Below are 22108 nucleotides of genomic sequence, written 5' to 3'. Positions count from 1 at the left end.
ATAAAGCAAAAAGGCCGAGCATCGCGCGCGAACGGCGATAGGAAGAGCCGAAGGTGTCGATCGGTTGGAAAACAGGACCGACTTGTTCGTACGTGTCCTTCGCTTCTTTCCCTTTTGATTTTGTCATGTCGCATCAAAATAAATTATAATAATAAAGTATCGTCGCGTGAGATTTCGCAAAGCCGGAGACGCCCGCGGAAAGTGTCGGGGGAGGGCAGAATAATTCGATCGGAGCACGTAATTTGCCGACTTCTTCGTAATCTGCGTAATTAATGGCACACATATTTTTTACGCGGAACAAACACCAGAATTAATTCGACGTTCGGGAAAAAAGTTTGCTGTATAATTTATATCTATACTAAAATTATACTTGCACTTGTCATCAGGCTCATAAATATTTTACTTTATCCGCGTTTTGCACTTACATTAACGTCGCATAAGCGAGTATTTTTTTGTATTTACATAACGCCCATTTTGCATATTGATTATCGGGGTCATCGGTACATTTAAAATTGAAAATTAAAGCCTCGCGCAAGCGAAGGCGTTTTTATTATATATCCACGACTTGCAAATTAAATCATTTTTGCGCTGAAAAAGAAACGAAAAAAAGGAAGACGGTGACGGTGATATTTGATTTATTATCCCGTCGATAACGCGGAGTCGGAATTAATTCATTTAATTCAATAATTGCTTTTAAATTCGCGGCAACGTGCACCGGCCGGTCAGTCGATTCAGCGGCGGTCTAAAATATGGAAAACCCGGGGAATCGGAACCGCGGCGGTCGTGCGTAACAATAGGAAATCCGCAACGGCGCTCGTTTCCTTTTTCACGCGGGCGACCTCCGCGACTCGCTTTGGTCATTCGCCCGCGACCGCCGGCGATGTCAAGGAACTTTCATGAATATGCCCGACTGGTAATGCGCGCATTTCCACTACCAGCCAACCCATCGAGCACCCCCGTTGCCCTCCGCCGTCAGGAACCCCCTTCACTTTTTCCGATGACTGTACGCTTCTCGGAATTACGGATCTCGCATGAGAGCGCGTGTCCTGTGGCGAGCGTGACGCGCGTGTGCGTGTGGGTCTGGGTCCATTGGATGTGAGCGGCAGTGTTTCTCAGACACTAGACGCCGAAGGCTCCGCGTACGCCGGTTTTCTCTCCCTTTTCTCCCCGCGACCGAGTAGAAAGTCCACGGATCCGGACGACTTTAAACAACCAACAGCAATTAAAGATTGCGCAACCGTACGCGTTCGATTTTGCGCGCAAATGTAACTCAGTGTTACGCGTACGTAAGTTTAGTTACCATTAGCGTATAATTTCCGCGAGGTAGGAGAAAGCGAACGGAGGAGAGGGATGGGGAGGAGGGGGAGGGAGAAAGAGAAAAAAAAAAAGAACCCGAGGAATCATGCATGTCTGAGTTGAAAGTCGCTTCGCGCTATCGCCACTCATGTTCATGCATTTCCTTTGTTCTGCTATCAGAGGAAAGGGGTGGACAGCGCCCGTCGTTCTCGCGAGCTCGCTCTTTTAACATGGCACCCCGTCCCGCCATGTAGATGTTTTAGTTATGAACGCCGCTGATAACAGCTCCTCGCTTCAAGACGTCAAGTGGACGCGTACACGTATAAACGTCTTCTTTTCTTACTTACGGCGTAAAAAGTAAATTTCCATGTTTGTAAAATAATAATAGAAATTGCGAAAAGTTAATTGAGCAGGTCGTAGATAAAAATTAATTTCGCGCGTACATTTTATAAATACGCGTCGTTTAATTTCTCGCTTAGATGATGCATAGCTGCAAGTTGACGCGAATATAATCTTTCAACTTCCTGACATTCGATACAGACTTATATTGCCGCTTGCCGCGTACGTATGTTCACGAGTCATGCGTCTCGTACGCGAGTTTGGCTCATTATTAAGCCGGCTCGGGATGCGTTTCCTGGTGGTGCACGTCGCCTTGCTCGCGAACTCGGAATTTTCACGTATCTGATAACGAGCCGTAAGTTTTGATACTTTTTCGACTCGGCACAATGCAAAGATATACTCTCGAATCAGGCCAGGCCAGTTCACAGCTGTATCAACGAGCTTTCCATAACTCGCGAGTCCTCTCGAAACGTTAAAAAGACGTAACTGAAAAATATTCCAGCACCTCCAACCGCGGCGGTCTTTTCACGCGCAAACTTGCGTTGTAGAAACGAAAGTATAAATAATATTTCACAACGATAGGTCGCTAATCTACTTGACACAAAAAGAAATTTTGAAATTCCCTGCTGATAAGGAATGTAAATTACGAAATGTAAATGTCTCGTTGCGCGAAGAAACAATGCAACTGTAAACAAACCGTTAGGCTCAAATTAAAATATAAAAAGAGATAAAATTAAGTCAATTCTATACAGTCTCAAAATGTATTCAGCATGAAGCTCTCTCAGCAAAGTCTTTTATAAGGATAGATGCAAAGTTCAATGACCTTCTTCGACGGTGTGATTTAATTGGCATCGAGATAAAGAAACTTGAATTTCAAATGCGTAACCCTAAAACCAAGAAAGAAACAATTCGGTAAGGTTACCGTTGATGTCATTTCTATCCTACATTTGGCTGGGCCTTTTTCCCTACAATACGGTTAGCATACTGATTGAATGAAGAAACTTGTTATCGCGTGTATAAAGAAAGCGCATTCGATCAACTCCACATTTTTTAATTATATTAATTTATTTTATTACAATACACATTATTAAAGAACAAAAAAATTAAAATCATTTTTATGTACATTTATTTTACGTAGGTAATAGTTGACAATTAATGTAATTGGGTTTTAAATATATGTTCTGGCAAAGGCAGTCGTCGCGAATTTCCCGCGTTTCACCTGCACAGCGCTCGGGAGCGGGGAGCGCGGGGAGGTGAAAGAAGTCCCTAGCGCGCCGACCAATCACAGCGCGCTATCGATCGCCTGATCGCGAGCTCGCAACGGGCCTGCGTGATTCTGCTGCGAACATGGAGATGAGCCAGCCACGTGGAGCCACAGAAATTTCGAGACGAAGATGTCGAGGTATCCGCGTTCTCGTCGTCGTGTACCTATATCGTTCTTTATTCCGCCACGAAATCTATCTATTCAAGTGCCGAAATCTGTAACGATGAGTCAATCTTATTGCGGAGCTTCGGGCGCGAGCACGTGTGCTGATCGCTCCGCATTTCCGCGTATTTTCGGCCGCGAGTAGAACATTTCCGCGTACGAATACGCGTCGACGTCGTCGACTCGGGGACGAACGAACATTTTCCGTACTCGTGTGCTACTCTACTCATCGTTCCGCACTTCGTTTTGTGCGTCGAAAAAGTGCTCCGGAACGACAAGGACATGGCGGACGCAGCGCGCGCGAAGCGTCCGACCTGAATTGTGCTGTGCGTCCGGCAGTACCAACCCGCGTTACTCGCGATCTTCTTCAGCGAGTTCCGGTGACCGCCATCGTCAGAGTTCTTGCGGAGCTTCGGGCGCGAGCACGTATTGCTGATCGCTCCGCATTTCCGCGTACCTATTTTCGACCGCGAATAGAACATTTCCGCGTACGAATACGCGTCGACGTCGTCAACTCGGGGACGAACGAACATTTTCCGTACTCGTGTGCTACTCCACTCATCGCTCCGGACTTTATTTTGTGCCTCGAAAAAGTGCTCCGGAACGACAAGGTTACGGCGGACGCAGCGCACGGAGCGTTCGACTTAAGTTGCGCCGCGTGGTTTGCGTTACCAACCCGCCTCGCTCGTCACCTCCTTCAGCGGCACTCAGCAAGTTCCGGTAACCGCCATTGTTAGAGTGTGAGATCCGCATCTCGCACGTCTTCGTCGTGGCTAAGATTCCCAATCCGATCCGAACAAGTGATTTTTGTGGATCATTCGACACGTCCCATCTATCCTACATCGGCGGAGGAACCTCGAGGAGCACGGGGAAAGGGGGACGGGTCGCTAGCGGCAGTCAGCCGCTGCTTCGCATTGCGTAGGTTCGGGAGTCAACGGCGGTAGGCACGGGGAGCGCGGGGAGCAGGGAAGGGAGACGGTACGCCGCTAGCTTTGCTAGCGCTGGTATTTACGTTCGGTCACCCGCACCAAAACACGGGCGCGGTAAGATAAAAACAATACGCCCTGAATAACACATCGAACGGAATAGAATATTCACTTCAATCTTTTTGTTACAGATAATATTCCACCATCGAAGAAGGACCACCACGACATCCCGCGGACATCCTGAGAGGAGGAGGAGGCCCAGGAAGGGTATCCTGCCCCGGCGGAGCAACCCATGGGTATATATCAATTTTTTCTTTGAATTTTTAATAAAGTTTTTTAATTTTTCATTTAATTAAATTTAATATCTATTAAATAATTGTTTTATTTTTTTGTTTCAGGTCAAGAGAAACTCCGCTGCGTCGCATCGCTCAGTGCCGCTCGCCGATTCGAAATTATACGAACTGCAGCCGGTTCGTCGGTCGTTCGGGGCTGCCGATAGTTACCGGGCGTTTTTTTACGATTTTTTTAAATACGGGAGTGTCGAAAAATTTGTTAAGTAATTTTCGGGATTTTAACTTCACCCGGACGCGGTCGCGAGTGACATGTGCGCGGAAGGATGGCTCGTCACGTCCCATCTGAGAGGAGGAGCAGGCCCGGGATGGGCATCCTGCATCGGCGGAGCAACTCTTAGGTAGATATACATTTTTTAAAATAAAATATTAAATAAAAACTTTTGCCTTTTTTTTTTATTTTATTTTATGAACCAATTTATATATTTACAATAATATATTTTATTTTATGTTACAGCCAACGCCAGAAATCTACAACTCCGCTGTGTTCATGCCGATCGGTAAGTCACAAAATTTATTTTTGGAAACATACGTTTCTGGGATTATTGCGAGACCGAATTTATTGTTAGAAAACAATCTTTCGCGTATAAATACGAGTTTGCGAGAGGCGCGATGAGTCCGCGAAATTCTTTCCGAGCTGAAACGCCCGGATCAAAGGTTCTCGCCTTTCTCGTGCAATCTTGACGCACGCCTTGCTAGAGAGAAGCTTCCTCGATGCCAGGCCATTGATAAACTCCTAGCTATCACGCTTTTATCCCATCTTATCCCGTAGGTTGCGTAAATCCCTACCGCGCGCGGATGATTCGACGTATGACACTGTATCGCGGCTCAGTACGTAATTTACGACGGCTGAAATTAGTCAGTGACCGTCTGAGCGCCGTTCACGTTTCCTTGTGCGAGATCACAGGTGGCAGGTTAATTAATTTTCGCGCCCCGGAAACAGCCAGGATCGCGTGAACTTATTTTCCGCGAGCGCGCCCCTCGACGACTCTCTTCCCACGTTATTATCCCCAACATCTTCGTAATTGCGGATCGAAAACTCGTTGAACGGTCAATCGCTCGGTTTCAGCTTCTGAAAAATCGAGCGTTGGTTCAATAAAAAAATGTCTCGAACTCTTACATTAATTGCTAAATAAAATAAGAGGAGTAACTTAGGTATGAAACAATATAAAATAAATCATCACGTTTATCAAGCTCACGCGTCAAACAATATATTCCGTGGCGTTTACAATTTTCACATAAGATGTACAGAAAGATTGAAAGGCAAACATAGCCTTCCTTGATTTTCTGTAACGTGCGTTATCTTGTCTACAAGGGGTTATCTTCGGTTATCGCAAAATTAATTTGAATAACACCAACCGACATAATCGACTGATCCCCCGTTAAAGCAGACCGATGCCGTTTCTACCGCGAGTTGTAATTATACGTGCACGATAAATCGCGTGTCGTCATCGCTCGGCGATTAACTAACCGCGAGAGTTCCATGCAAACAAAGCTTCCTGCAATGGATGCAACGTGTAATCAATCCGACGCCGAAGTTGTTTCGAGAGGAGTAAAAATAAATAATGACCGGCAGCACGAAGCCGGATTGAAGACGAGTCAGATATATTAAAATATCCTCCGAGAACATTATCGTATTTTCTCAGATTTATACGCGTATAAATTGCACAAAGTATATTAAAAAACAATTTTTTTTTTTAAATAACAAATTACATGTAAAAACTGAAAGCACTAATTGCGCGACGCGAAATTGCAAAGCAATTAAAAAGTTATATGTAGATATCTCGAGACTACACATATATTGTGTACGTTACGTGAATTGAAATAGCGATATAAATACTTATGCGGTACATTCTTGCGTCGGACTTTTCTGACATTTTACAACAAGGCAGGCGACAGCACACATTGCAGGATTATCCTCCGCGTATAGAATAAGAGTAGCGATTGTATAAGCCACGTCGAACTATAGCTTGACCTCTTCGGAGGCTGTCCGATAACTTTTCAACCGACTCCGCAAAAAAAAAAAAAAAAAAAAAAATAAGCATCAACGGTCGTGTTATCGCGCGGCTCGCCTACGTCAATCCGTTATCTTTGCCGCGGATGTATGGCAGGAACTGCCATGGTGGCGTCTGCAACAAAAATCAAGTTCTTCTGCACCCCCGCGTTTGCGATATTGCTATCGTTTTGCTCATCGAGTGTTCCGTGTACTTGTAAGCTGTTCTGTACTTTATCGCGAAACGATGGGTTAATAAATATTATCGCGAGAAGCGTATTATACATCTTCATTTTCTCGACGGACATTTTTATGCGGTATCAACAATTGCGGCTCGCGCTTTTTATATTCGCTGATATAAAAGCTATGATTTATATTGTTCTTAATAGCTCATGATTCGTCATAATCGAAGAGATAATTTATACGTAAAATACAGAACAGAATACAATTTGATAAAAGCGTCATGCGCGCGGAGACCAAGTTGCAGCAGCATCGTAACAAGTAAGATCTGTGCCTTATGAGCCAGACTGTACGTAAATTTGTATCAATTGCCGGTACAGCTGCTTCAATTTATTGTGGGATTAGAAACAATGAGTGGGGTCAAATGGTCCCTTCTTGTCATAATGTACCAACCCTCGTTGGCGTCGGCCATGACGTCACTTTGCCTTTGAAAATTATCAGTCGTTCATTTAATATTTTTGCAATCCCGACGATTCCGTTGCAAAACTTTGTTTAAAATTAGTTAAGGCTAAGTGATAATTTTCGAAACATTAGCGTGACGATACAATGCAGGAAAGAAATCTATTTTATCTGTTGCAACGACGTTAGGGAAAAAGTGACAAAGGTAATAATTAAGAAAGCAAAACAAAACGGTGTAGGTAGTTATCGCATTGGGAACAGGATCACGTCGTACTAGTTAAAAAAAAAAAAAAAAAAAAATACACACAACATTAAAATACGCATTTTCAGCGTGATTGTTTTTTCGTTTAAAAAGCGGGAATTGTAGGCAGCGTGCAGCGCTCGAGCGGGAGCAAAAAGTTCCTTAAGGATGCATTACATATGCAAGAGACAGAACGAGCCGAACGTCTCGTCGCCTCTTGATCGTCGTTTCTTTCCACTGCGCTCTTCTCCCTCGTTTCTTTTTTTCTTTTTCTTTTTATTATCATTTCTCGTTTCTTCGCCCCGGGTTGACATCGCCGTCACGTAGCAGACTTCCTATGAACCGCGCGCTTTCCTGAATACCTAACGCTCGGCCCCGCCGCGCGTCGCGGCGATCCCTCACGGAATCCGGAATGTATATATATATATATATTTTTTCTATAAAACAGGATTATGCGTATGTGTAACGTGCTTTTCTACATGGTACTTTCACGGCGAGTCGTTACAAAGGGCGGGCCGGTGTTAGCGAAAACGGCCGTCACGTACAATTTTTCAACTCTTTCTTGCTCTGATGAGCGTGCCGGCGCGTCGTCTGCGTTTTCACCGGCGGAAGAATAGACGATAGGCGAAAGTATTTTCGATCTGATAAAAAACCGACGGAGCGTGACGTATTACGGAGATACCCATACGGCACCGAGAAATACGAGCCCGATACACATAAGCGCGTAACGAACTGGTATACTCGCGGACGATCTGCTTACCGCGTCCGCTAATTCCTTCGCAATTTACATCCCGCGTCTTCCCGTATCGGAGTGTAAATCCCGCTTGGCGCGCGCATCACGTCGTAAAAGATACCGCTCGCATTTTCGCGGACGACAGGCGATACGTTCGTGCACATTATTATCCTCGCGATCGGGAGTAAGCCTTATCGCGACTTTTATTACCCTCGAAAGTAATCACATTTCCCTGCAGTCTGCGCCTCAATAATTCTGAGCCGGTATACCTCTTCTCGATTTATTTAATTTATTTTTAAATTTATTACTAAAGTGAAAAGTATTTTAAAGAAAAAAAAAAATAGAAACTTGAGATTTTATAAATCTGTCGTATATTTGCGTATCTTTATATAAAAATTGAGGTTGGAATTGAATTCTCTGTCCGCGATTCGATAATAGGCCAGCTTGAAGACGGTAACGTTTAAAATCCCTTGGTCATCGGGACGATCGATCGTCTGGCGGTGATCTGGCAGTAGTCTAGTCGCACTTTTAATCGCCGTCTACCACAATGGTGTTCTCTAACGGTTTCGCGTCTGTAAAAATGCATCTCGTTCGCTTCGCGTCCAACGGCCGCGGTGCGTGTATATGTCGCACACGTTACATTGCGGTGCTGACCGGAGCGGCACGCACAAGACTCTCTTTCGATACTCACTCCTTTTCAAGGTGAGTCCCTCGGTCCATTCACACGCGCGCCGCGCCGTCGTCGTTGCTCGTGTGCTTGCGCGTACGTGCGCACGTCACAAAAACCACAAATTAAGTCTCACACGCGAGCTCCTCACCGACACAATCGAGCACGAACACGGGCTTTCAAAGCGACTTGGGCAAGGTACAGTCTCGCTGACAAGTGCGCCTTCCATTATGGGAAAAAAATGCACGCGTATGTTGATCGTCTCTTTCACCGTTATGCGCATCGAGATTTAACGCAAAGGCTATCGTTTGACGTTCGATCCGAAAATAAAACTAGCAACCGAGTTCCCAAGCAGCTAATCAAATGAAACGTGAAATAACTCGGTATCTCGCTTTGAAAATTAAATATAATTAAATAGCCGTTGTCCGACGCATTAAGAGAGCTAATTACCTAGTAATAATTACCCGGCATTAAAGCGAAGCAAAAATTCGTACCGATCGCGTGATTGTCGGAATAATGAGACGGGATATGTACGCGCTTGTTGCTCGTTATACTACACGTGTCCCGTGAAAAAAACGTTTCCTCGACGAAGGATATGCGCTTGCACGCGGGACAAGCCCGCATTTATATTCTTAAACGGGACATCCTGCGTGTAAAGCCCAGCGGCGGATACGCGCGGTTGTCGCCGACAAGGCGGAGAGCGAGAAGACAAGACCGGGTCCGGCCGCGCGGCGGCGGCTTATTGAATCCGCGGGGCCGCATCGGGGAACAACCGCGGCAACTGCAAATGACAAGATTCGCGGCTGCAAAAATCTTTCTCCCGACCGCATCTCCGCGAAACCCGCGAAAGAACATCGCAGCGATATAGTGTTCAGGAAAGATCGAGCTCTTCCCGTTTTTTTTTACTAATTTATTTATTTATTAATTTTTTTTTTTTCAATGAAATAAATAAAACGCAAATCTTTTCTTCATTAACGAGATGAGGAAACTTATCTTCAACCGCTTACGGTAAAAATACTGAAAACCAGTTTTTTTTGCCTTTTTTCTCTCCTTAACATTTACATAATTTTTTATTTATTCACTTGTTGATCATGTCAGTCGGTCTATTTTTGAAAGAAGGCACTCGGTTCGAACTTCCTGCGTGGATTTTTTTTATCTTTTTTCTTCCTTTCGTACGTCATCGGAATAAGTTTCGCCGCAGCTTGAAATACTCGGAATGCGAATGTGAACTTTGTGATGGCGACACTGCCCTCGAGGAAATTAGATGCCACGCTCATTTTCCTGATTTAACGCGGCTGGCAGATGGAAGCGGGTAATAAGGTAGTTCGCGTCTTGTTCTCTTTCTTCGCGCTAGAAGTTTATGTAAATCAACGGCTCGGTGCAAAGTGCTCGCGACTCGGGAGAGAAATGATTTTCTATCACCATTAAAAGGCGGGTGAAGTACGTTGGTTCCTTGTTACAGAAATAGAGCTGCATGTCAAACGTCTGCTATTACTAAAGTTCGATTAAGTTCTCGCGAGCCTTAAGCGCAAAGCAGAATATGATGTTTCTTCCATTATATATTCAACGTATTCTCATGCCATATATATCACGCAAAAAAAAAAAAATGTACAAATTATAAGTTGCAATCTTGCTTTATTTTATTTTATTTTTATTTATTTTTTTTTTAATAAACAGAATGTCAATCTGCGGCATCAAAATACTTGAACATTTTTAACGAGCTAGCTTGAAAGTTGTTGTAAATATCTCCATTAACGAGCTATCAAATTAATTAGTAAATAAATGAGGCAGGCGTATGCAGATTAAATCTGAAATTATCTTTCGAACGAATAATGCCGTCGTTATTTTTAGTCTACTGTGCAACGAATATTCATCACAAGTATTCTAGAAAACCGCGACCTGACATATACGGCGTCATGATGATTCTTCACTTTTAATCAGTCGTTGATACATATTTATAAATAACCGGCACGTTGTAATATGAGATTAGTGCATTGCTAAATGACCGATGATACGCCATATGTTTATCAAAAAAAGAGACGCGGCTGTGTGCGCGCGTAAGTGGCAAATTTTCCACTAGATTGTGATACACCTATTTTTTTCTCCCCAATCGAACGATTGTACGTACATCGATTTTGCAATGCGCGGCGTAAAATGTCGAAATAACATCCAATAAATAGGGCAGATATCGCATTAGAGAAGCCACCTCAAGAATCATTAAATCAACGCGCGCTGTAATTAATCCCGCGTAAATATCTGCAGCTCTAATGTCGCCGAGAAATTCTTCTCAATTAAATCGCGACGTCTCCTCATCCGCGTAGGTGCCTCTTTAATCAACGAGATTTTTTTCGAAAACGTCTTAGCACCTGTCCGCTCGTTCCCGGAAGAAAGATCAGATAATATTTCGCAAATCCCCTTAATAAAATGCTCCACTATTTACAAAAGGGCGAGAGGCTTGGTACACGCGAAAGGATACGCGCCGCTCTTGGATTTCTTCTTATCGGCCCCCGGTCGCGATTTTCCTTGTGCCCGTGCACGCGTGTGCGCCGCGCGTGTGCGTGTATGCGCGGCTGCGTTCGTCCGTATCGCATTGATATAAGCGAGCGGTGGACTGCAGACACGATGCGATAAAGAGAATTACGATACTCTGCGGGGCTACGATGCTGAACGCCCCGGGTACGACGTTGCACTATTCATAACGCGATCTATATCGGGCGTTGGCGACTGAAAACTTAAATGCGAATCGAAATGAATGAAATTGCGTGCCGGAATGTAGAAGGCGGTCGACAGGTGGAGTTTACGCCGCTCGAGCGAGCCTCGCTACGGCTTTGTTCTATTTATAAACCTTCTCCTATACTTCAACGGAGCCGGTAAAATTGATTTCAACACTTATTTAATTATTGTAAGAATTTCTTTTTTCCCCCCTCGCGTTAATGTCAACGTTCGTCGAGGGCATCGCGGGTTAAAACGCGGTTTTAATCGCCCGTAGTAATTTTAATTGATTTATTTAATTAATTTAATAAAAAATTCTACAGTAATTATCGGTTCGAAAGAAATTGCAGCCGCTTATTTAGGGCTTGTAAAACTTTGCGAAACAAATATAACGCGAAGCGTAAAGCGTTTACGAATGCATTTTATCGTTTTGGCATAGTGTAGGCGCGCGTAAATGTGATTTAGAGTGCGTTTCATTACAAGGCACTTTGCAGCTTGTTATTATTACACGTAACATGTAATTTACGGTAAATATAAATGTAGTGACGAGACGTTAGGTATACAAAATCATTCACACGGAGGAAACCCAGGAAGCGGCTATCCTTGCGGCCTCGAACGGCTACCAATCTAATACCCGACGGCGACAGGCGCGTAGATGAGGATGTTTAATCGCGTTTGCCCGTAACCGGGAGTTAATCGCCCGGCGTAATATCTCACAATCGACGTGAGAATTTCGATGAAGCGGGGCCGCCGCCCCGCGATCGGCGAACTTAAAAATCCGGAAACAAAGTGAAGCAAAAGAGATAGTTGAAACCCCGGGGAACAATTAATCGGTACGACGTGGGGAGGGGAAAGAAAAAGAAAAAGGCTTTTACCGTTGATTAAGGATGCCACACGTGGCATAAACCGCGGGTAAGACGAGCGCGGACGCGCGCCGCGTATTAGAGAATTAGCCGCGCGCACTCGCGCGTTAGACCTCCGGCCAGGACGACGGTCGTATTTACAGGCCGCGATTGGCCGATTCGCTTTAAGCGTGATGGCCTCAAGTGGTTAAGAGTGACGCTGACGTTTAATGACAAGCGCCTGCTGTTGAAAATTGCCGGCTAACAACTGACTACTTACAAAGTCCGCTGCGGGTGACCGTTACATTAAGCGAGTCGTAAAAGCGATCGGCGAAAAAGCACCGCGCATCGCACCGTCGGCGTGGCGTACGACCCGTTAGATCCGCAATCGCGCCGGCGAACCGCGGTTCACTTTATACCGTTCATACGGGTAAAAGTGATGCTAATGCGGAAGATAGGAGCAACATCGGTCAATTTCAAAACCCGAGTTTAATCGGTTTCTCGTCCGCGTATTCGCAGCGACGAAGATTAATCCTACGGGGTGGGATATAGGAATGTATCGCGGGGCCTGGTTGCGGAAAGATCGCCGGAGATATCGCCGGCTTTGAATTTCTCGCGCGCTTCCTTTTACGGTTTCGTAATTGCGCGAATTTACCGGGAAAGACAACGGTGATAGCGATATTATCTTTTCGCGGATGAAAATACGCGCGTGCAAAGTATCGGCGATAACGAATAAGGGTATAATAAGCAATAAGGAAACGGTAAAAATCGCTGCGCTCGCACGCAATAGCCTACGCCTTGCACCGAGCAGTCGATACGATTGACATGCCGTGGCGTGTTCTCTACGACGTCCGTGCATTACAAAGAGCTCGTCCGTGATAGAAAAAAGGGACAATGGATTTTCTACTCGAAAGTGTCATTGAACCTCGGGCAACGTTAAAAATGTTATGTAAGAAAATTGTTAAAGTAGATGCGCCGCTAACGTTTAATCGACAATTTTAATTCAACGTCGAGTGACTTTAATTACGGCTGAAATGTGCCGCAGTCGTATCGACGCCGGTGCGTACGCGCGACGTTTCTGCGACTTCCTCTCGCAACCGGATTAAACAGAAAACGAAGTAAATATACGCGGACAGGCCGCGATTCACCAGGTCCGCGGAAGTTAAGAAACCTCGCGGCGGATCCAAGGCAAACTGGAATGGCGGGCCGTGCTGAAAACTCGCCCGGCTGTTTACTCAATCATACTTACGAGGGGATACGCGAACACGTATCCGATCCTGCTCCGTGTAATGATATGCGGCCGGCGGATGTATGCTGATAAATAATGACACGTCGGATTAAACGAACCAGTCGCGCGCTGGCTTCGGCGCGGCGACTTATAAAACGTGGATGGCCGGCTAATAAACGCTGAGGGATTAGCTTTCGATCGTGGCGATGATCAACGCCGATGCGTCGCCGATTCGATAACGGCGCTCGTCTAAGCGCGAACGACCTAACCATTGAATTGCAATTCCGAGCCGCTTAGTTTCGTCATTAACGAAAAGCTTAATATTTAGTTATTTTATCTGTCGACATAACTATTGCAAGTTTATGCTAATTGATTTTTAATTTCCATTATTTACTTAGATAAATATTTTCAAAGCGACTTATACAAATTGATAAAGGCGATTAGAAATGAAAATGACAACACTAGCAAGATCGAAATCATTTGAAATGAAAAAAGTTTAACCTGTTTGATTAAAATAATTACGAGAAAAAAATGTGTGTTATTTTTTTTTCTTTTTTTTTCGATGTGAGGCAACTTTGTAATTCTAATCTGAATTAATTATTACATATTTATTAGTCAATCGGATACAGAGTTTTTATTCATTTTCATAAATTATAATATGTTTCGACCTTGTTCAACGTGCTACTAATTAATATAGAATGAATTTATAATACGAATCTTATTATATGAGAAAAACGCAACTCTCACTGTAATTAAATATCTAATAAAAATTAAATCAAGGCTTGTAACGATTACTTTTTCTCCGTTGTGAAACTTTGCTTACTTTTTGTGAGAAAATTAATTAATAATTTACTATAAAGTTTACTTTAAAAATCGGATATAAGCAATTTGAGTTTATTTTATATTAATACTGGTGGTACAAAAATAAAAATGAATTTAATAAGTCATTATGTGTAATAACGCAAAATAGGATAATTATGAGAAGGAAGTGAAATAAACTTTTTGTAGGATTGCGTTTAAGGATTAAGGTAGAAAGTTTCCAAAGGTCGCGTTTCCGTTTCGTTGAGTATATACTTCTATCTATTAATTCGATCTTTTATTATCGTAATTTTATTTTATTACTATCGCATCGCAAGAGAAAAAGACTCGCGCGATTCAGTGATTGGAGTAATAATTATCGCGAGATTGGCATTTGTCTGCATAACAGACGAGGCGAATATACAATAAAAAATATAATAATCCAAGATAATTGGCACAGCCGACGTTATTCTCGTATATTTTGACGCACGCGGGACATCCTGTACGCAGAACTTGGAAATTGAAATCCCGTGAGAATCTACGGTAGCTATTCGATTGTGAATTCACGTCGCGCGAAAAACGTCGATCTGCTCGTTTTCTCCGATTTCCCATTATTACTACAGCCCGCATAACGGCGCCACCCCATTTAAATGTGATTCAGAAATTGCCCGCCTCACTCGCGCCCTATCCGTCGAGGACGGGCCACCCTTAAGTTGTATTAATGCCGCGGTACCAGACGGGCCAGGTCGCGTGTTGCTGACATACGGGCTCCTCTCAATTGGTATAAATTGCCTCGGACTGTCGGCGATAAGAGTGTTTTGCCGCGTAGTCCCGTATTGTCGCGATGCCATACGGCCGTATGTATACCCAGTGCGTCACCGAAAGAAAATGAAACTGTCATGCGAGCGAAGTAATAATGTTAGGATTTCACGAATTCCGCGGCTCGAATCCTCGAAAACGCACCGCAACGAAAGCCAGAGCCGAGAGAGTAAAAGAAGGAGGAGGAGGAAGAGGAGTAAAGAAAGAAAGAAAAAAAAAAGAAAAGTAAGGAGAGACGCTCGGGGTCCAGCAAAGCCGAGGGCCGCGAGGGAAGAAGTAAGAGTCGTAAAACGGGTTCTCCTGGCCCGCAGGGGTCGTTTCTTGTTAGCCTTTTTAGACGGGGGCCCCTCCGCGATCTTTCGTGTTAAACATCGCGATGCTTCAACGAGCGCCCGCTCGCGCTGCACAAACGTAGAAAAGCTCGTCGTCCACGCGATTTCCGGTTTCGAGAACGTCGCGGATTTTCTCGTCTTCCGAGATCGAACTCGCGAACGGTGATAATCGACTTGTCGCCGACGACGTGAGACAGGCATTTAATTAGATCGAGACGTTTTTATAAGAAAGATTTAGTCGCGGCACAGTAATTCAAAAAGTGACAAAGTTTTCTGCCTCTCTTTTTTTTTCTTTTGCAAAAAAAAAAAAAAAATACCAGCGATAATTTTGTTGAAAGTAGCTTGAAAAATTACGTGAACTACTGACGTTCTTGAAAGGCGCGAAATGTAGGACTCAGATGACAAACGACAACAATCATGAAGACACATATGAAACGTAAATACAGGCTGCGTGCTGAATTGGTACAAATTGCTCCAAAGTAGATAAAGGCGTTTCACCCGGGTCTACGCGGCTCCGAAGCGCTACGCGCGCATTATGCAGTTACGCACATCGGGAGAGACACGGTCGGCATACGCGGCTCGGCGACGTACCCGACAATTTGCGTTTATGCTAGATTACACCTAGCAATTTCTCGTTACACCAGTCTGAAAACTGGGTGAAAGTCCATTAAACGCAACAGGTGCAGCGGCGTCAAGGTTCCCCGTAGCGCGTAGACAACTGATTTTTATGACGGAGGCGTTATATTTTTATCTTTGAAACGGTCGGTTATTCAATCGCTCGCGCGTCATTATATGCTCTTCAAAATTAAATTAGAAGGAAGGACAGTTGTCGACGAGATAGGAATTAATTCGGTCTGGAGGAATAATAAAATGCGTATCAAACCGAGCGATCACTTTCGTCTTCCTCGTCGTTTCAAGGCTGCGTTGTGCCCGAGACCTTGTACCTCTCGCGAGATGCTGCCCGTTTTCGGCGCTGTCACGGAGCTCGTTCTTTCAAAAGCAACAATAAATGTTTGCATGCGCGCACCGTTACGCCATCGCCGTGCGGGCGATCGGTATGTATCAGCGAGGCGCATTACAATGTGACGGGAACGGAATACGTTATTGCAAACATTAGCGAATAACACAACACGTCGTGTCTGCATTTTTTTTCTTCTTTCCGCGTTTTCTCGCTTTAAACAATTTTTATTGGCTGCCTCGCGCAACATCGTCGACGAGGCGCGGACTTTTCGAATTGTATTCCCGACCGGAAGGAAGCGCCGCGACCGCCGGAAGCCGTTTCCGTGTTGCCGATAATAAGTGGACACGACCGATTGTTAAGGACGTGCGCGACAGACCGCGACATACCCTATATCACATCTAGAGCTTGACCAAGAATCACGTATGTGCAACGAAAATTATTATTCTGAAATAATGCAAGTTCTCCTTTCGATCCCGCAATATCGTGCGACGTGAACGAGATTATTTATTATTTAACCCTGTAATAATTCAGACTCCGAAGAGTTTTACTTGCGCGATCGTTTTAAAAACTATCTGCGCGTCGCGTGAGGACGCACGGTGATTTCAGCTCGTCGTTAAGTTTGAGCTCGCTGATTCTATAACAAGTATATGTTCGCGCGAATCGAATAAAATTGTATAATACGTCGGGACGGGAGACGGGCTGTCAACAATTCCTCTCGCACTTTACGCTGCAGCCTTGCATACGAATTCGAAATAGAATACCTCCTTGGTTATTCCTCTCCGACCATCGCATGATTTCCTTCGGGCGAGGATTTCGAGAGGTAAAGTCCGGTGCGCGATTCCGATCTCGAAAGACACGATCTTGGCGAAACATGCTGCGACGAAGTAAAAGACGCGCGCGTGAGTCTCATTCGCCGCGAAAACAGTCTTTCTCTTTCTCCCGAAGAAGGTGGCTTCGAAAATTTAAATTACCGAGTCATAAGGGAGGGATAAAAAGTTTTGCGCGAGGGGCGGGTCCTTTGCGGAGCAAAAAGCGTTCACGGGAGAGGCGTTTCTCTCTTCCTTCTCCTTAAGGATCCTCGCGCGCGACCCTTGACGGAGTTCGATCACCTGAGCGCGTTTGCGATTCGCAAAAGAAATAAGGCGAGCCTCGCCGCAAGACTCTCACGATCGGGGAAATTGTCCTTTTAAGTGGGCGTGCAACGAATATTCAGCCGAAACAGGACAACGTGACGGGAGGTGTTATTAAAGAAAATTAGGTTTTTTGAGAGGTTTATACTTTGAGGAATATCATACTCTATTGTAAAACGTATAAATTGCATCTGCAAAACGTGTGCATGCAATATAATAATAGCATTAGCAGTTTCGTATTTTACAAAGATTTATAATATTTGCAAGATTAAAAAAAAAAGAAAAAGAATTTTTTTCGATACTTTTAATCTGATTATTAATTTTTCGTAAGCATTGCTTTAATCTTGCAGCAAGCTATGATACGTCTATAGTTACTAATATAAAAAACGGCGGTAAAGTAAAGTAATTTTTTTTTCTTTTTTTTTCTTTTTTAAATTCAGAATATAAAAGATCTAGTTTATTTCTATCAATCGACCGAACCCTCGCGTATCGTTCTGCGAGACTGGATTCTCCGATCCTCTCCTCTCACCTTCCTAGGATAACAACGCGAAGGTCTTGAATCTGGTCCATCTTAGCCGTGACTTTTGGGCATCTCTTGCCTCGAACACCTGCGAGAACCCGGCCGGTAGATGAAAAGAGGGGTCGATGGGGCTATTGGAGTCGTGGGAAGGGGGATGGGCGAAAAGGGAAGGGAGAAAAAGGAAGGATACGCTCGGGGGAAAAAGGAGGCTAAAAGAAAAAAAAAAAAGGGAGGGAAGAAAAAAAAAAAATTACGACGCATCCCGCGGATGGGGGTAGACCGGTTCGTCTGGTCCTTGATTTGAAGCCAAGAGAGTATCCTCCTTGGTGTTTTTTTTTTCTTTATCTTTACACTTCCCCTCTGCCTCGACCCGCATCCCGCCCGCCGTGACGTCCTTTTCCGAGAGAGCCTCTCTTGCCACACTGTCGCCATCACCGTCGTTCTCTCTCCGCTTTTAAGGGCGTTGCCTGCTACCGTCCCGGGTGGTTGCAACGCACATCCCGTGAGATTTATATTTACCCTCGCGACGTATGAAGCTTTTCTCTAATTGGCTCGATGGCCTCCCTTCTCCTCGCGTCGCGCAGTTAAAAATGTCGCCCTCGCCGAGCAGGAGAAATGAAAGGGTTAATATAAGTTCGAAGATAACACGGAATTATTATTATTTTTTTTTCCACATTCAAACTGATTGCGTAAACCGCGTTGAAAAAGCGTCAGGATGGAGACGTTTATAGCAGGAGTCGCTCGCGGTTCAATATTTCGCACGTGAAACCTAACGTTTGGTCCCATCGTACTCCGTAATTATCGCGGCTTTTCGGTGTACAGTTAGTCAATCCGCGTCGCGGAGGAAGAAGCTGCTTAATTGTCACGGCGATTTTATCCTGCATTCTACGTAAATATGCATACCGCGCTGTAAAACGGCTGCAGTGATACGCAATAACTTTACGGCTAGAGAGAGAGAAAGAGAAAGAGAAAAAAAAAGAGGCGCGTTTAAAGGTCTATTAACATTTTATGTATTCGATACGCATCGCGAGATCTCTGCTGTTGAACGCTAATGATATGCATTATAGGACAAAATATTTATAAATACAAACGCGGTATTAACGTCATTAATGGCTATCCGTTTACGAGCGATTGCGTTGCGCCGGATGAAACTTACTGTAACACTGGCCCGTTTTATTTCCCGCAGCCCGTTCCAAGCATAATTAAAATACCGATTTTGCCGGGCATAGAGTCATGCGATTCATTCATGAAATCTTGCGACACATTTACGCCACGTTACACGCTCGATTACATAAAAGCGTGTCCCGAACGAGTGGTACGCATAGGTGCGTTCGCTCGTGACGTTGCAACTACCAGTCTCGCGGTAGTCCTACTCACATTAGCGATGGTAGCGCACTATGGCGCGACGATAGCGAGCGCGGTGTTGTGTCTGTACAACGGTAGTGGGCACACAAGTAGGACAGCACTTTCCCTGAGTAGATTGCTCGGCTCGTTCTTTAAGCGAGATCCGCTCCGACAAATTCGAAAATGATACAATTACAATTCGGAGTCGTTGAAAGTGGCGGGATAATGCCGAAAAAAAAATAAGGAAAAAAAATAAAAGAAACGAAGAGCGGTCGCGAGGCAGGTAAGAGCGATTGTCGGAGGCATTAAAATAATTTTAGCATTAGGCGGATAATGAGGAGAAAATTTCCCGCTGTGAGTATACCCTTAGGTTTTATTACGCGTATACGTATGTGGACACGTCAGCGTGCGCGAGAGTGAGCAAAACATACGTGCGCACGGGCCGAGAACGAGAGTTGCTTTAAAGCTCGAGCGGATTCGATGTAATCGACCCTTCGCCGTGGGAAACGGCTACTTTTTCCTTCTGACTGGCCGGGCGCTACTTCGCACGAGAAGTCATTTTTATCGTTAAACCCGTACGTCGTTAATTGCTTTGTTCTCGATAAATAAATTGAGGTAAGGCGAGGCGTCGGCGGTGCCTCCGGTTGCTAATACGAATTTAAATGCACACACGTTTTCTTCCTTCGATTAAAAAAAAGAACGTAATTTGTCATACGCTGCTAAACTTAGCGTACGCTTAATTTAAAACGCCACGCATTTGATGAATATTTTAATTGCGTTAGAAGAATTATAATTACGTAAGACGAAATTATTGAAATATTATTCAGTGGTTTTTACAAAGCTGTTACGGACTTAGCGTCTTAATTACGTTGAACTTAAGCACTTCCTGGTTTTTTTTTTTCAAGCTATCTGTGTCGCGAATGCCTAAGCGAAGAATTGACGAAACGATAGAATTGTCTTTGCGGCATACACTTTCGTTTGATGGCGTAAGATTTTCACTACCGTTTCCGCTCCAATTCTGTGCGATTCTTTTCGTATCGTTCAGCGTGTGCGTTAGACTTTGTGCGCCCGTAAAACAAAATCCCGCCAGGAACTAATTATTATAATAATTAAAACAATGGAAACGTCGAGCAGTTTTCCCGTGAAAACTTTTGCAAGATAGCTCTACTTTACGAAATGTTAAATGCGAAACATCTTGATAAATGTTTAAACGAAGTAAGTAATTACCGCGTTTTTTTTTCTTTTTTTTTCCGTAACGCCCGATTTATGAATAGCGTTATCGAAATTTTCAATCACTCGCAGCGTCGATTTTTCTTTGTTAAAGACAAGGGGAAACAATGCGTTCCCTTATATAATCGCGCGAATCCCGCTAAGGTATCACGCGATGCGCAAAGCGAGAGAATCCCCGTGCGATAATGAGCTTCTCGGCAGGAATAATTGCGAGTCCGAAACTTGCATAAACCAGGGCGCAATCGTGACATCATCTTTGGTGAGATTTTTTTCGTTGCACTTCTTTCGCAATGCGTCGATTAATTTCACTTCTCTAAATTAGAACAGTCGCTGCCGATAAACGACGGTCGCGTATTTTTTTATTTTTTTAATTTCTTTTTTCAATCTCTTTTTTTTTTCCCCTGCTACGTTATTTGGTTCCCGATCGATAGATGCGCATAATGTATTAGCACATGACAAGGTGATATCGGCGATGCGGCCGATGGACGCAATTAAGCATGATCGATGACTTGAACGGCCGAATGGCCAAGCGGATCCAGAAGTGTTTAACTGCTCGGCGAGACGGCAATGTGTTGTTTCAAAACTGTTCGACAGACCGCCTCGATCGGCTCGAATTAAATCTGAGAAGTACACGTCGTCATTTTTTGTAATGCAATCTCGTTTGCCTCGGGCGGAAAATAAATGATCCTTATTGGCGTAGCGAATTCGAATTTTATCTCGCTGCTCATTCATTTCCAAACCGGGCTCGATATCATTATTACGTCAGGTTGAATAATTAATTTTTGTAAATTTTTTTTTTTTGAAAACAATATTGCGTAATAAAGGTACAATATGGTTTTAGTTATCGAATTATGATTATCGTAGTAGTTCATTTTACAAATGATCGTTCTCGTTATTTTTCTCGGCAACCTCTTCTCGGTGATAGATAAGATTGTTTCGTTAAAAAGAAATCTTCCACGTGCACCGTTCGCACGCGAAGGACTAATTAACGAGTAATTTATCGAGCTGCTCGTCGGCGATGAAAAGTGAACGGCAATGACAATGTGAGACGGCTGCGGCGAACGTAGGGAACAGCTTGCCAGTTCGCGTTCATTCATGGCTGTTGGCGATCCACGCGTCATCGAACAAAGCAGGATTATTTATAAAGCGAACGAATTCGATCCTGCCGTTTCTCGTGAGCGAAGTTATTTTCGAAAGCGACTTCGGGGGTCCCCGTCGAAGTTGAACCCTCCTGAAATCCGCCGTGGCGTTTTCAAACTCTCTCGTGTCACTGTTAGAAATTTATTTTCGTGATCACGTGGAAAAGAAATGTCGACCGACGCCTCGTACGAGCGGCTCCGATCGTTACGCCGACAATATTGTAAATTTCTCTTTCGCGCGAACGTAAATTTTACGACCGTGGATGTCTCGGTCTTGCCGCGCTGTCCCGAGGTTATCTCGTTTTCCCGGCGCATAATTTTAACAGCGCCGGCACGTTAGGAAAAAGGCGTTCGACCGGGGACAAAAACTTTTCGAACGCGAGGCAATTAACTTGGAAAATCCTTTGCGCGAACTGGGATACGCTTTCATTCCCACGCAACCT

The 22108-nt window shown here is 44.3% G+C and overlaps 1 protein-coding gene across 1 annotated transcript in view; it reads left to right on the top strand.

The window, feature by feature from the left end:
• Window positions 1-2869: 2869 nt before the first annotated feature.
• The window catches only part of LOC139102991 (neuroglobin), a 125384-nt gene continuing 106145 nt past the window's right edge, over window positions 2870-22108 (top strand). Inside the window, exons 1-4 of the mRNA XM_070657277.1 lie at window positions 2870-4104; window positions 4179-4283; window positions 4386-4678; window positions 4795-4837. The gene's annotated coding sequence lies outside the window, so the exon portion shown is untranslated. The remainder of the gene's footprint in view (window positions 4105-4178; window positions 4284-4385; window positions 4679-4794; window positions 4838-22108) is intronic.

Source organism: Cardiocondyla obscurior, linkage group LG05, assembly GCF_019399895.1.
Source record: "Cardiocondyla obscurior isolate alpha-2009 linkage group LG05, Cobs3.1, whole genome shotgun sequence".
Lineage (NCBI taxonomy): Eukaryota > Metazoa > Arthropoda > Insecta > Hymenoptera > Formicidae > Cardiocondyla > Cardiocondyla obscurior.
Note: the sequence above shows the minus strand (reverse complement) of the source record. Positions and strands in the feature narration are given on the sequence as shown.